This window comes from Chiloscyllium plagiosum, chromosome 28, assembly GCF_004010195.1.
Source record: "Chiloscyllium plagiosum isolate BGI_BamShark_2017 chromosome 28, ASM401019v2, whole genome shotgun sequence".
Lineage (NCBI taxonomy): Eukaryota > Metazoa > Chordata > Chondrichthyes > Orectolobiformes > Hemiscylliidae > Chiloscyllium > Chiloscyllium plagiosum.
Window position 1 is genome coordinate 26,475,562 of NC_057737.1, and position 12,257 is coordinate 26,487,818.

General features: G+C 41.7%; 1 long non-coding RNA gene across 1 annotated transcript; it reads right to left on the minus strand.

Moving 5' to 3' along the window:
* Positions 1–1,070: 1,070 nt before the first annotated feature.
* On the minus strand, positions 1,071–10,082 carry LOC122564064. The gene is made up of 3 exons (XR_006315806.1): positions 9,507–10,082; positions 7,811–7,977; positions 1,071–2,297 (listed from the first exon to the last, which is right to left on the minus strand). It is a non-coding gene; the product is annotated as an uncharacterized LOC122564064 (long non-coding RNA).
* Positions 10,083–12,257: the final 2,175 nt, after the last annotated feature.

Below are 12,257 nucleotides of genomic sequence, written 5' to 3' on the forward strand. Positions count from 1 at the left end.
ACAATGGTATGCAAGGGGAAGCTCAGACATTTTAAAATGACAGTAGACATGAGATGCATTTGATATCACTTGACCACCATGATTGGAGTCAGACTTGAAATTATTTCTGGTAACTCACTGACTGGTGATTCTGCCAGATATTTTTAAGCCAGGTCACAGATGCTTTATAAAAGAAGAACTTTTTTCCTTCATAATTCTTAACTAGTTAATTAATTAAAGCAAAGTGATCCTGGGTCCATTAACTGCAGAGCAAAGTAGGCCCATGCATTCTTGTAGACCCACGGACCATGGTCTATGTCTACAGTCCTGTCCAGTTGGGTTGCAATTTCCAGTTGTTCACAGCCAATGAGCAATAAGCCCCAGGGGGTCTCCTCAGAATGGTGTGTTCTGGGCCAAAAACTTGATAAAGTTCCAAATCCAGCAAATTGCTTAATGTCAGCATGTGGCAAATCAGTTTGAATTCTCTTTGAACATTTTAAATTTGCGGTGCATGCTTTCACCAGAAGTGAAAAAACAAAGGCAGATTGAAGCCAAGGCATTTTGTTTACTTGAGCATTTGGTCCCTTGTGGACAGGTGCAATGAAATAACAGCAATGATTTGCCCAGAAAATTACTAAAGGCACTTAACACATAACAACTTAAGATTTACAAAGAAATCACCAGGAATGAAACCTATCCAATGTACAGCGGGGAAGTAATTATAATAGCACTCAAAAGTAACATCACGCATATCGCCAAGTGTTAGTTAAATCAACTGAATCATTGGAAAGCTCTGTCTTTGACTGCATGCATTTGGCAGTGATGGATGACTTTTCTCCCTTCATTGGAACGAGTGAGATTACAGTGACTTTTCTATCGGTGTGATGATAATTTCTCCAACCTAATGTGAAAGAGTAAAACAAAGTTCCTAATACTTCAGTGTGAAGGTGCAACGTTAATTCTGAGCCACTTGATAAATGTACATACAAGAATTACCTGAACTAAAAACAACCAGCTTCTATCACTTAAAAATATTCCAAATTAAGTAACCCCTGAACCTGAATAAATTAGCAAACTACCTAGAGAGCAAATCCATAGGGTATTGATATTCCCCTATGTGCAAGATGAAAGAAAAATCCTCTTAGTTTTGTAAAATATTTTCTTCTTAACTTTATAAACTGAGGAAAACATACACACAGTAGCCAAACTGGATCCGGTGTGGTTTTGTAGCAGCATTTCACCATTGTAATGCCACATGGGAGTTACACAAGATAAATTGTGACCAATTTCCTGAAGTCAAATGTAAACTTTAGAAGCAAATAGTGATGTAGGAACAGAAAGGAGTAGCTAACTATATTTTTTAAAAAATAATGCAGATGTGACAATAGCAGTTAGAAGAATGTCATAATATACTTGCATGCAAATAGTCATTTTACAGCTAGATTCTCTTACATTGACATGAAGTGGGGCATTGAGAGCAAAGAACACAGAACCTAAAAGGCAACACAGGGAATTTAATAGGGAGGACATATATTTTTAAAAAAAGTGCTGAAGTTTCTCCAGCTTTAGAGTGCTCTATTGCCCTGTGCTTCACCTGGGTTCAAGTTGTCATCCACAAATGGCACTCAAATACCATTCAACCTATTGGTGTGTGACAGTGCCATTACTTTAACAAGGTTATGTTGTCCTTGGTTTTTTTTCCAAAAGGGGTTCTAAAAGGCAGAGGTTCTGATTTGTCTGGGAAAAAGGCCATTTTGCTAATGGCTAACAGATACTGCCCCAGGCAATAATCATAGAAAAGGGCTTTGAGGTTTTTTTAAAAAAATACTTGTACAATGAAAGGGGAGCAGCCAGTTCTCCCAGTTCAGGGATTTTTCTAGTTTGGTTTGGTTTAAGCTGGCGATCCCAAGAAGCTGCTGAGAAAAAAAAATTGAGGTCCCATGTTTCAGCCAATGATCCCTGACTGATCCTCTCTGCAATCTCTCTCTCTCCTGTAAAAACCTGTGTTTGAATTTATCTTTTTGCCAAGGGGTGTGTTTATGTGATGTTACAGGAAATCAGAACAGCTCAATGTTAAGTTGCGGGGAATTTCATATCAGTCAGGTTTTCAAATAGTTGTTACTCTAAATTCTGTTTTCTTTTGCTTGTGTTTCATTCAGTAGTCTGTAAATAAATTATGCTTTGTTTAAAACGGAGTTAAAACTGACCAGCTGCAATATCCACCTCACACCTGCTTAAACCAATTAGAGAAGTTAGGGTCTTCAAATGCTTTGAGGGCGTCTGGCCTGGTCCATAACAGGTGACTCAACTAAACTGTCCTGAGATACAAAAAGGGAGAATAAAAGTAGAGAGCATGTATTTAATGATACCAAATGTACACAGCACTTAATTGAATAAATTTCACTAAAAACAATCATAGATGTTATCATTGAATCATAAAATCCCAATAGATTAGAAAGAGGCCATTTGGCCCATCAAGTCTACACCAACCCTCCAACCAGTTTTAAACAAAGTACTGCAGATGCTGGACATCTGAGAAAAACACGGAGAATGCTGGAAAAACTCAGCAGGTCAAGGAGCAGTGTGGAAAGGAGAAATAGAATTAAACATTTCAAGTCTGATAGGTTTCTTCTTTCCCTGTTCCAAGATGGCAGCGGAGTAGGACACTCTGGCTGGAGCGCATCTGCTCCTCCTCTTCTTCTCGTTTTCTTCCTCCTAGTGCTTATTTTTCTTCTTCTCCTCCTTATATTCTTCCCAATGGCTTCCAGCCTCCGGCGAGGAGTGACAGCTCCCAGCTTCCTGCAATGAATCCTGGGCTGGCACAGCAGTCTCCACCCATAGGGGCCTCCGAGTGTGGCAAGGTGTCCTCCCGGCCTGGTGCGGTGACTTCCCGGTGTGGCGTGGTGTCCTCCCAGCCCGGTGTGGTGGCCTCCTGATGTGGCGCAGTGTCATTCTGGCAAGGCACGGTGACCTCCTGGCCTGGTGCGGTAGACTCCAGGCCTGGCGCAGCGGCCTCCTACTGTAGGGGCCTCCTGGTGTGGCGTGGCACTGATGCAGTGTAGAGCCAGAGCCTGGTGCGGACTGGAAGCTAAGAGCCAGCATGGTCTGCTGTACTGAACTCTTTTCTGTAATGCTGGACATTTCCTTTCTGTAACAAATCTTGTAACAGAAGAATCTGTGCTGAAGTACTCTTGTGTCTAAGTTGGCACTGTAATTGACGACATATAAACTTCTCACTGTACTCATTGAGAATAAGTGACAATAAAGAAGAATGATCAGTTGGTTCTGGAGAACAGTCAGATTAGACTTGATATGCTAACTCTGTTTCTCTCTCCGCAGATGCTGCCAGACCTACTGAGTTTCTCCAGCATTCTTGGTATTTGTGGTATCTCAGCTAGTAGCATATTTTTCAAACATCTGTCTTGTCTCCACACAACATTCAGTTGCTCACACATCCATACCTTTCCTTTTTCAATTTGTGCATATGACACTATTCAAGATTGCTAAGTCTAAACACTTCTCATTCTGGTACAAATGATAGGTTAAAAATCTCAGATTCTGCCTCAGATTTTACAATTTTAAAAGCTCTGTGCAGTTGTTGACTGTAATTACATCCTTCTGCCAGTGATGGTGCTGTCTGATCTCGATTTGGCACTTCCTGGTCTGGCCTGCAAAGAAAGTTCAATCCTTGAACCAATCTAATGCTTTGCTTCCCAAATTGCCAGAAGTTAATTATTCATAACAGCAAAATAAATATGTTAGGAAATATCAGGACACGTGCTGATACTTTGCAGACTCAATAAACCTGCATCTTCTTTTACTTCAGACTTTTTAAAAATTCTAATGTATGCTGAAATTCTCTTCTTCCTTCAAAGATAAACTCAAAAGTCTTATGTTAACAACACACTCCCCGTGCTTTGAATAAAATAAAAGAACAATTTGAAAATCAGAGCGAATAGAATAGTAAGGTGGGCGCCCAACTGAAACGTAGTTCAAGTCCAATCATCTTCATAAACTGTACCAGTAAGAGAATGAGGGAAAATAAACTAAATTGCTCATTATATATCCCTACTTCTTTCTTTACTGTTTGATTCCCACCTGTTAAAACATATTTCTTAGCAGCTGTTTAATTAATACACTTGAATCTGGAGTCATTTGCAGAGACTGGAGGTTTATTAAACATGCACGAAGTGAACTCAGTGTTGACATTCCCGGGTGATATGCTCTGTAAGTGAGGAAACTGTCATACTGATTATACAAGTATCAGCATCACCCAAAGGAGCCAGCAGTATATTCAGTAGAAGGAAGAAAGGTGGAAGTTGTGAAAACATTGCATGAGAGATCAGACAAAGGGAATAAAGGCTTGGTATTGCATTGAGGGGGCAGCAGAGATGCATTTATAACCATCACAACAGAGAATTTCAAAGGGTTAGTGGGCTTTTCTTCAACATCCAATGATGGATTTATAATATTTGGGCTCACTGTTTTTTTTAAGTAGATTAATATAGCAGCCAATTTATAATTGCACCATAACAAATAGCTAATAAGTCCCTGGAGCATCAAAGGCTGAGGGGTGACCTTTTAGAGGTTATAAAATCATGAAGCGCATGGATAGGATAAATAGACAGATTCTTTTCCCTGGAGTGGGGGAGTCCAGAGCTAGAGGGCATAGGTTTAGGGTGAGAGGGGAAAGATATAAAAGTGATCTAAGGGGCAACTTTTTCACGCAGGGGGTGGTACATGTATCGAATGAGCTGCAAGAGGAAGTGATGGAAGCTGGTACAATTGCAATATTTAGAAGGCATCTGGATGGTATATGAATAGGAAGGGTTTGGAAGGATATAGACCAAGTACTGGCAAATGGGACTAAATTAGGTTGGGATATCTGGTCAGCATGGATGAGTTGGACCAAAGGGTCTTCTATCTGTGCTGTACATCTCTATGACTCTATGACTTTAAATGAAGCCCACTATCTATTTTTCCTGACATTATTTGAAGGAATACTGAATACTTCCCCATCTACTTGAACAGATTTGCTAACATCCTAAAGACAGCATACCTCTCAGAACTCCATTAACCAAAGACTCTGGCATACCATTTGAGGAGGGTCCTGGAGGAAACTGGGCAAAATCAGAAGACATGTCACCCTAAACTGCTTTCTCGCGATAATCTAATGATTCACCTCAGAAGAGAGCAGGATGCCTGTCCAGCCAGCCTTGTATGGGCACAGGAGGCCAAAGGGAGGAGGTTTAAAAAGAACAAGGCATGTTAAAATGGAGGAGGTGGGGCGATGTTCCATTGCTGTGCAACTTAGCATCTTTAAATCTCCCTGACAGGTCAGTCAGGTCGATGGGTGACCACCAGGAGAGGTAGGCAGGTAGTGCAGGAATCTCTGTGGGTATTCGCTGCACTATCAGGTATACTGTTTTGGATACTGTTGTGGTGGGGATAGCCTCTCAGGGGAGTATAACAGCAGAAGCCATGCCTAAGGCACTACAATTGGCTCTACTGCAGAGCAGGGCCAGGCAAAGTCCAAGCGAGCGATAGTGGGATGAGACTCACTACTTAGCGACACAGACTGGCGTTTCTGTGGCTGTGTTCAAGACTCCAGGATGGTGTGTGGCCTCCCTGGTGTCAGGGTCAAGGAGTCTGAGTGGTTGCATGAATTCTTAAGGGGCATGGGAAGCAGCCAGAGGTCGTTGTGCACATTGGTACCAGCGACACAGGTTGAAAAAGGGAAGCGGCTCTGCAGAGTGAGTACAGGGAGTTAGGAAAGACGCTGAAAAGCAGGACTTCAAGGGTAGTAATTTCTGGGTAACTACAGGTGCCATGTGTTAGTGAGGCAAGGAGTAGAAAGATAGGAGAGATGAATGCGTGACTAAGGAGCTGGTGCAGGGACCAGGGCTTCAGGTTCCTGGAACATTGGGACTTCTCTGGGGCAGGAGTGACCTGTACAAAAGGGACGGGTTGCACCTAAACTGGAGGGGAACCAATATCCTCGCAGAGAGGTTCACTAGTGCTATTCGAGAGGGTTTAAACTAGAATGGCAGGGGGCTGGGAACCAGAACGGCAGGTCAGCAGGTGGAGGGACAATGGAGAAGGTCGATGTTAAGATAAGTAAGTCAGAAGGGAAGGACAGGCACAGACAGGTAAATGAACAAATGGTACTAATGGGCTGAAGTGTGTTTATTTCAATGCAAGGAGTACTATAGGTAAGGCAGATGAGCTTAAAAACTGGATCAGTACATGGGACTACGATATTGTGGTCATTACAGAAATTTGTTTGAGAGGGGTACAGGACTGGCTGCTCAATGTTCCAGGGTTTTGTTGTGTTAGATGAGATAGTGAAGAAGGTAAAAGAGGTGAAGGAATTGCATTACTAATCAGGTAGATTGTTATATCTGCACTCAGAGAGGACATATTGGAGAGGTCATCCACTGAGGCAAATGGGTAGAACTCACAAATTAGATGGTGCAATCATTCTGATAAGATCTCCCCAACAGCCATCATGACATTGAGGAACAAATATGTAGACAAATTATGGAAAGATGCAACAACAACAGGATTGTCATAGTGGGTGACTTTAACTTCTCCAGTATTGACTGGGACTTCCTTACGGCAGGGGGCTTATAAGGGGCAGAATTTGCAAAATGCATCCAAAAGGGTTTCTGGAAACAGTATGTGGACAGCCCAATTAGAGGAGAGGCCATATTGGACCTTGTATTGGTTAATGAGCCTGTCCAGGTGACTGACCTTTCAATGGGGCAGCATTTTGGAAACAGTGATCAAGTTTTAAGATAACTATGAATAAGGATAAGTCAGGACCTTGCAGGAAGGTACTAAATTGGGGGAGGGCAAATTATGTCAGTATTAGGCAGGAGCTAGGGAGTGTTAAGTGGGAGGAATTGTTATCAGTCAAGTCTACATTTGTTAAAGACCTGCTGGGGAGAGATCAGGACTGGCATGTTCCAGTAAGGAGGAAGGACAAGGTCGGCAAGATAAGGGACCCTTGGATAAAGAGGGAGGTTGTGATTTAGTCAAAAGGAAAAAGATAGCACATGTAAAGTTTAGGAAGTTAAAATCGAACAGGGCTTGTGAGGACTATAAGGAAAGGAAGAACATACTCAAGCAGAGAATTAGGAGAGCAAGAGGGGGGCCTTGAAAATAGGGTTAAAGAAGATTCAAAAACATTCTATAGATATATTAAAACAAAAAGGATAACAAGGGAGAAGGCAGGATCACTCGGGGATAAAGAAGGGAACTTGTATTTGGAGGGACAGGATGTGGGTGAGATCCTAAATGTATACTTTGCATTAGTATTCACCCAGGAGAAGGATATGGAGGATAGTGAGGGGTGTGTGGAGCATGCTAATATGCTGGAGCATTTTGAGATCAAGAAAGAAGTGCTGGTGTGTTTCTTGAAAAGTATTAAGGTGGATAAGTCCCCAGGACCTGATGGTATGTGCTTCAAATTATCGAGAGAGGAAATAGAGGATATGCTGAGCCCTTGACCAAGATCTTTGTATCCTCACTAGCCACTGGAGAGGTCCCAGAGGACAGGCCAGTAGCTCATATTGTTATTCAAGATGGGAAATAGGGATAATCCAAGAAACTATAGACCAGTGAGTCTCACATTAGTGGTTAGGAAACTACTGGAGAGAATTCTTAGGGATAGGATTTACACACATTTTGGAAAAAGCATGGTCTAATTAGGGACAGTCAGCATAGCTTTGTGCAGGTCAGGTCATGTCTTACAAACTTGATTGAATTTTTTGAGGAGTTGACAGTGGTGTTGTCCACATGGATTTTAGTAAGGCTTTTGACAAGTTACCTCATTGTAGGCTCATCCAGAAGATTAAGATGCACGGAATCCAAGGTGACTTGGCCACGCGGATTCAGAATTGGCTTGTCCGTAGAAGGCAGAGGGTAGTGTTGGAAGGGGGTTTTTCACGTTGGAGGTCCGTGACTAGTGGTGTCCTGCAGATATCCATATTGTGACTTGGATGAAAAGGTAGATGGGTGGATTAGTAAAAATTTGCAGGTGATACAAAGATCGGTGGAGTTGGGGATAGTATAGAAGGGATATAGATCAGTTGTAGATATGGTTGGAGAAATGGCAGATGAAGTTTAATCAATGTAAGTGTGAGATGCTGCACTTTGGGAGATAAAAGGTTAAGGAAAAGTATACAGTTAAAGGCAGAACCCTGAACAGCATTGATATACAGAGGGATCATGAGGTTGAAATCCAAAGCTCCCTAAAAGTGGCCACTCAGGTAAATAAGGCATGTGGCATGCTTGTCTTTATTGGTCAGGGAATTGAGTACAAGAGTCAGGATGTCATGTTGCAGCTTTATAAAACTTTGGTTAGGCTACACAAGAGCATTGCATTCAATTCTGGTCGCCACATTACAGGAAGGTTGTGGAGGCTTCGGAGAGGGTGCACAAGAGGTTTAATGAATCCCGTCTGGATTAAAGAGTATAAGCTATAAGGAGAGGCTAGAAAAACTCTGGAGTTGTTTCCTCTGGAGTGGCAGAGGCTGAGGGGAGACTTGATAAAAGTCTGTAGAATTATGAGATGCATAGATAGTGTTCACGGTCAGGATGTTTTTCCCAAAGTTGAAATGACTAAAGAGAGGGGAAAATTCAAAGGAGATGAGAGGGGCAAGGTTTTTTTTTAAAACAGAGTGTGTGGTGGGTGTCTGGAACACATTGCCAAGGATGCTATTGGAGGCAGAGCTGAAAATGTGTTGCTGGAAAAGCGCAGCAGGTCAGGCAGCATCCAGGGAACAGGAGAATCGATGTTTCGGGCATAAGCCCTTCTTCAGGAATGAGGAAAGTTTGTCCAGCAGGCTAAGATAAAAGGTAGGGGGGAGGGACTTGGGGGAGGGGCGTCGGAAATGTGATAGGTGGAAAGAGGTCAAGGTGAGGGTGATAGGTCAGACTGGGGTGGGGGCGGAGAGGTCGGGAAGAAGATTGCAGGTTAGGAAGGCGGTGCTGAATTCGATGGATTTGACTGAGACAGGGTGGGGGGAGGGGAAATGAGGAAACTGGTGAAATCCGAGTTCATCCCTTGTGGTTGGAGGGTTCCTAGGCGGAAGATGAGGCATTCTTCCTCCGACCATCGTTTTGTTGTGGTCTGACGATGGAGGAGTCCAAAGACCTGCATATCCTTGGTGGAGTGGGAGGGGGAATTGAAATGTTGAGCCACAGGGTCGGAAATGTGATAGGTGGAAAGAGCAGATACACTAGGGGCATTTAAGGGACTTTTAGATAAGCACATGAATGTGTGCAAAATGGAAGGATGTGGACCAAGGGCAAGCCAAAAGGATGTTAATTTGGAGTCATGTTTGGCACAATGTTGTGGGTCTAAGGGCCTGTTCCCATGCTGTACTGTTCTCTGTTCTGTTAAATAATAAAAAAAATAATGCTTTCTTCATGCAAGGCTGAATCGCATACACATAGAACGTGAACTTTATTTTTCATTAGAAAATTGAGCTGTAATTCATTTCAGCTGAAGTTTGACTTACTGTGATAGAAATGTCAGTCTTCTGTTCTCTCAGCTCATCTCAAACACCTTCCGTCATCACAGTCAAAGCCCACTTCACAGCACCATAAAAGTGGACAACTCATTAGGGTATATGAATTGTCTTGCTGTACTAAGGGGAAAAGAGAATGGAAATTACTATAAATACTGCTGTTAGAATAGTATCTTCTCTGAGTGCTGCCTTCACACAGACTGGCATACTGACGTCTGCAAAATCTTCAAATTAAGTCTTGAATAAAGTCTTTTTTATCCTAAAGACATTATAATTAAATGTTTAATGAATTTAATTCAACATAACTAAGTTCTAACAATTATGGTGCTCACATTCTGAAAACCACTTTTTTCAATTATGGATCAGAGAATAGGATCTGCACCCTAGTTTTGGTTTCAATATTATGAGCTCATGAAAAAGCTTAGTTTGCGTCAAATGGAAGTGTATCTATTGATTGACACACCACTGCACATGTAAATCCACCAGCTATAAAAATCAGACAGCCCTCTTGTAGTGCAGTGGTAATATCCTTACCCTTGAACCAGGAGGCCTGGGTTCAAGTCCCATCTGCTCCAGAGGTGTGCAACAATATCTCTGAACAGGTTGAGGAAAATAGGTTAAAAGGTTGTTTTTTTTAAATTAGTGTGGAAGCCCCAAAACACATACAACACAAATTAGGCCATGATTCAGCAACAATGCATGTCTCAGTCAAAATGATAATAAAGAATGCAGTCTGAGACTGGAGTAGGATTCTCAAAGTGAAGGTCAGGACCCTAGTGAGGGAGATGGCTTAACTTTAGAGGCACTGAGCTCTAAGCCAGCAATAACAGCTGTGGAACTCTACCTCACTCTGCTGCTCTAACAGAGCCTTGCTCTCAAGAAGTACCCCCAACTCTAGTCTCACTGAGGGGTTTACAACAATTTTCAAACCTCAACGTGGTCACCAGTGAGTGTGGTTAGCACTGCTGCCTCACAGCGCCAGGGACCCAGATTCAATTCCAGCCTCGGACTACCGTCTGCATGGAGTTTGCACATTTTCCCTGTGACTGCGTGGGGGTCCTCTGGGTGTTCTGGTTTCCTTCCACAATCCAAAAATGTGCAGGTCGGGTGAATTGGCCACGCTAAATTGACCATAGCATTAGACATATTAGTCAGAGGGGAATAGGTGTGGGTGGGTTACTCTTTGGAGGTGGACTTGTGGGCCCGAAGGGTCTGCTCCCACACTGTAGGGAATCTAAAAAAAGTGGGAGATGCGCTGAGCTAGAGATTAGCAGGTAATGTGTGGTTTTGGTTGTTACATTGTTAGCCCAGTTTTATTCTACAGTGAATGGATGCATTATTTATGTTGGCAATGGAATCTGAATAATATCAACATCTAATTTAACAACACATGGAAATTTATCCCATTGTGTCTCTGGACCAAAATAAAGCTATAACATTATGCACATTATTCATACCCCTCAGCATTGCATATACACTCCTATAACCTGTAAAACCTGGTTTAAACTTTATTTAGAAAATAATATGTTCCCACATTCTTTTCGATGTAAGTTAATGTGTTCACAGACTGACAGATTTGATCCTAAACTCATACTACAAAAATCTTAAATCTCCACTCTTTTTTTCTTGTGTTCACAACTGGCTTGCACACTGTAAAAAGCCACAGCATTTCCTTAAGAGTTTGATTTTGGCTTGCATAGGGAACATTAGTTTACAGAAAGCTTACTCTGCACTCGTCTGTTCCTACAACATTGCTAAAGTATTCCAGTGGTTGTAAAGTTCTTTACAGCATCCAGAGTAGAACTAAACAAATGTAAACTTTTAGTTCATTTTCTCTAATCTGTTTAAAGCTGATCAAGATAAACTAAATTTGAAGGCACTGAAACAGTGATGAGTTCTGTTCTTCATAAACATTAGCTGGAACGTCTATTCTCAATTTCAAAGTTCAAGTGTAAAATCCAAGCCACTAGTTTTCTGTTTTTCAGAAAATCATGATTTTAAACTTTACTCCAACACCGGTCTGGAAAATCTCTTTTATTTAAGTAGGGTCAAAGTCTGACTCAGACAGAGTACTGGTACATACAGGTGGCAAGTTACTACAGCTGCTTTTCTTATAGAAAGGCTTAGTCATTGCAGCATGTGCCAGCTCACAAGTATAAGGTAAGTTACCTACATAATCATGCAGTGCTAACAGCTCCACCAAATTAAGGTTACAGAATGTCCATGTGGATTGAAAATAATTGAAGAGAAATTCATTCTGTACTAGTAACTTCCTTTTAGTTAAATCTTAAATCAGTAGAAAAGAATTCTATAAAACATTGACATATTTAATGGATAATATGTTCCCATCGTTTTTTCATGGCACTTTGCAGTTTTTGTATCTATCATGAAAATGTAACAGTATATACATAGCTGTTATTCATTATACTATGATTCATTGTCTGTCCTTAATCGAGCAAGGAAGAATCAATCATGTAGCTTTTAGACAAGGGACACATATTGGTCAGATGACAAACTGCACTCATCAGAATACAGTTGAGTTGTTAGGCTGAGAGAGTTCTGCAAGCTAAACAGCCACTTGCTGCATAAAACAAGAAAAACAGTCCAGTTTGTTGCCTTCTCCAATCCTGTTCTGTTTAGGGGCCTCAAAAGGGTGGGATGCTCTTCAGAGGGTTGATGTGGTCTCGATAGGATGAATGGCCTGCTTCCACATTGCAGGCGTTCAATTCTATTCTAACTGAA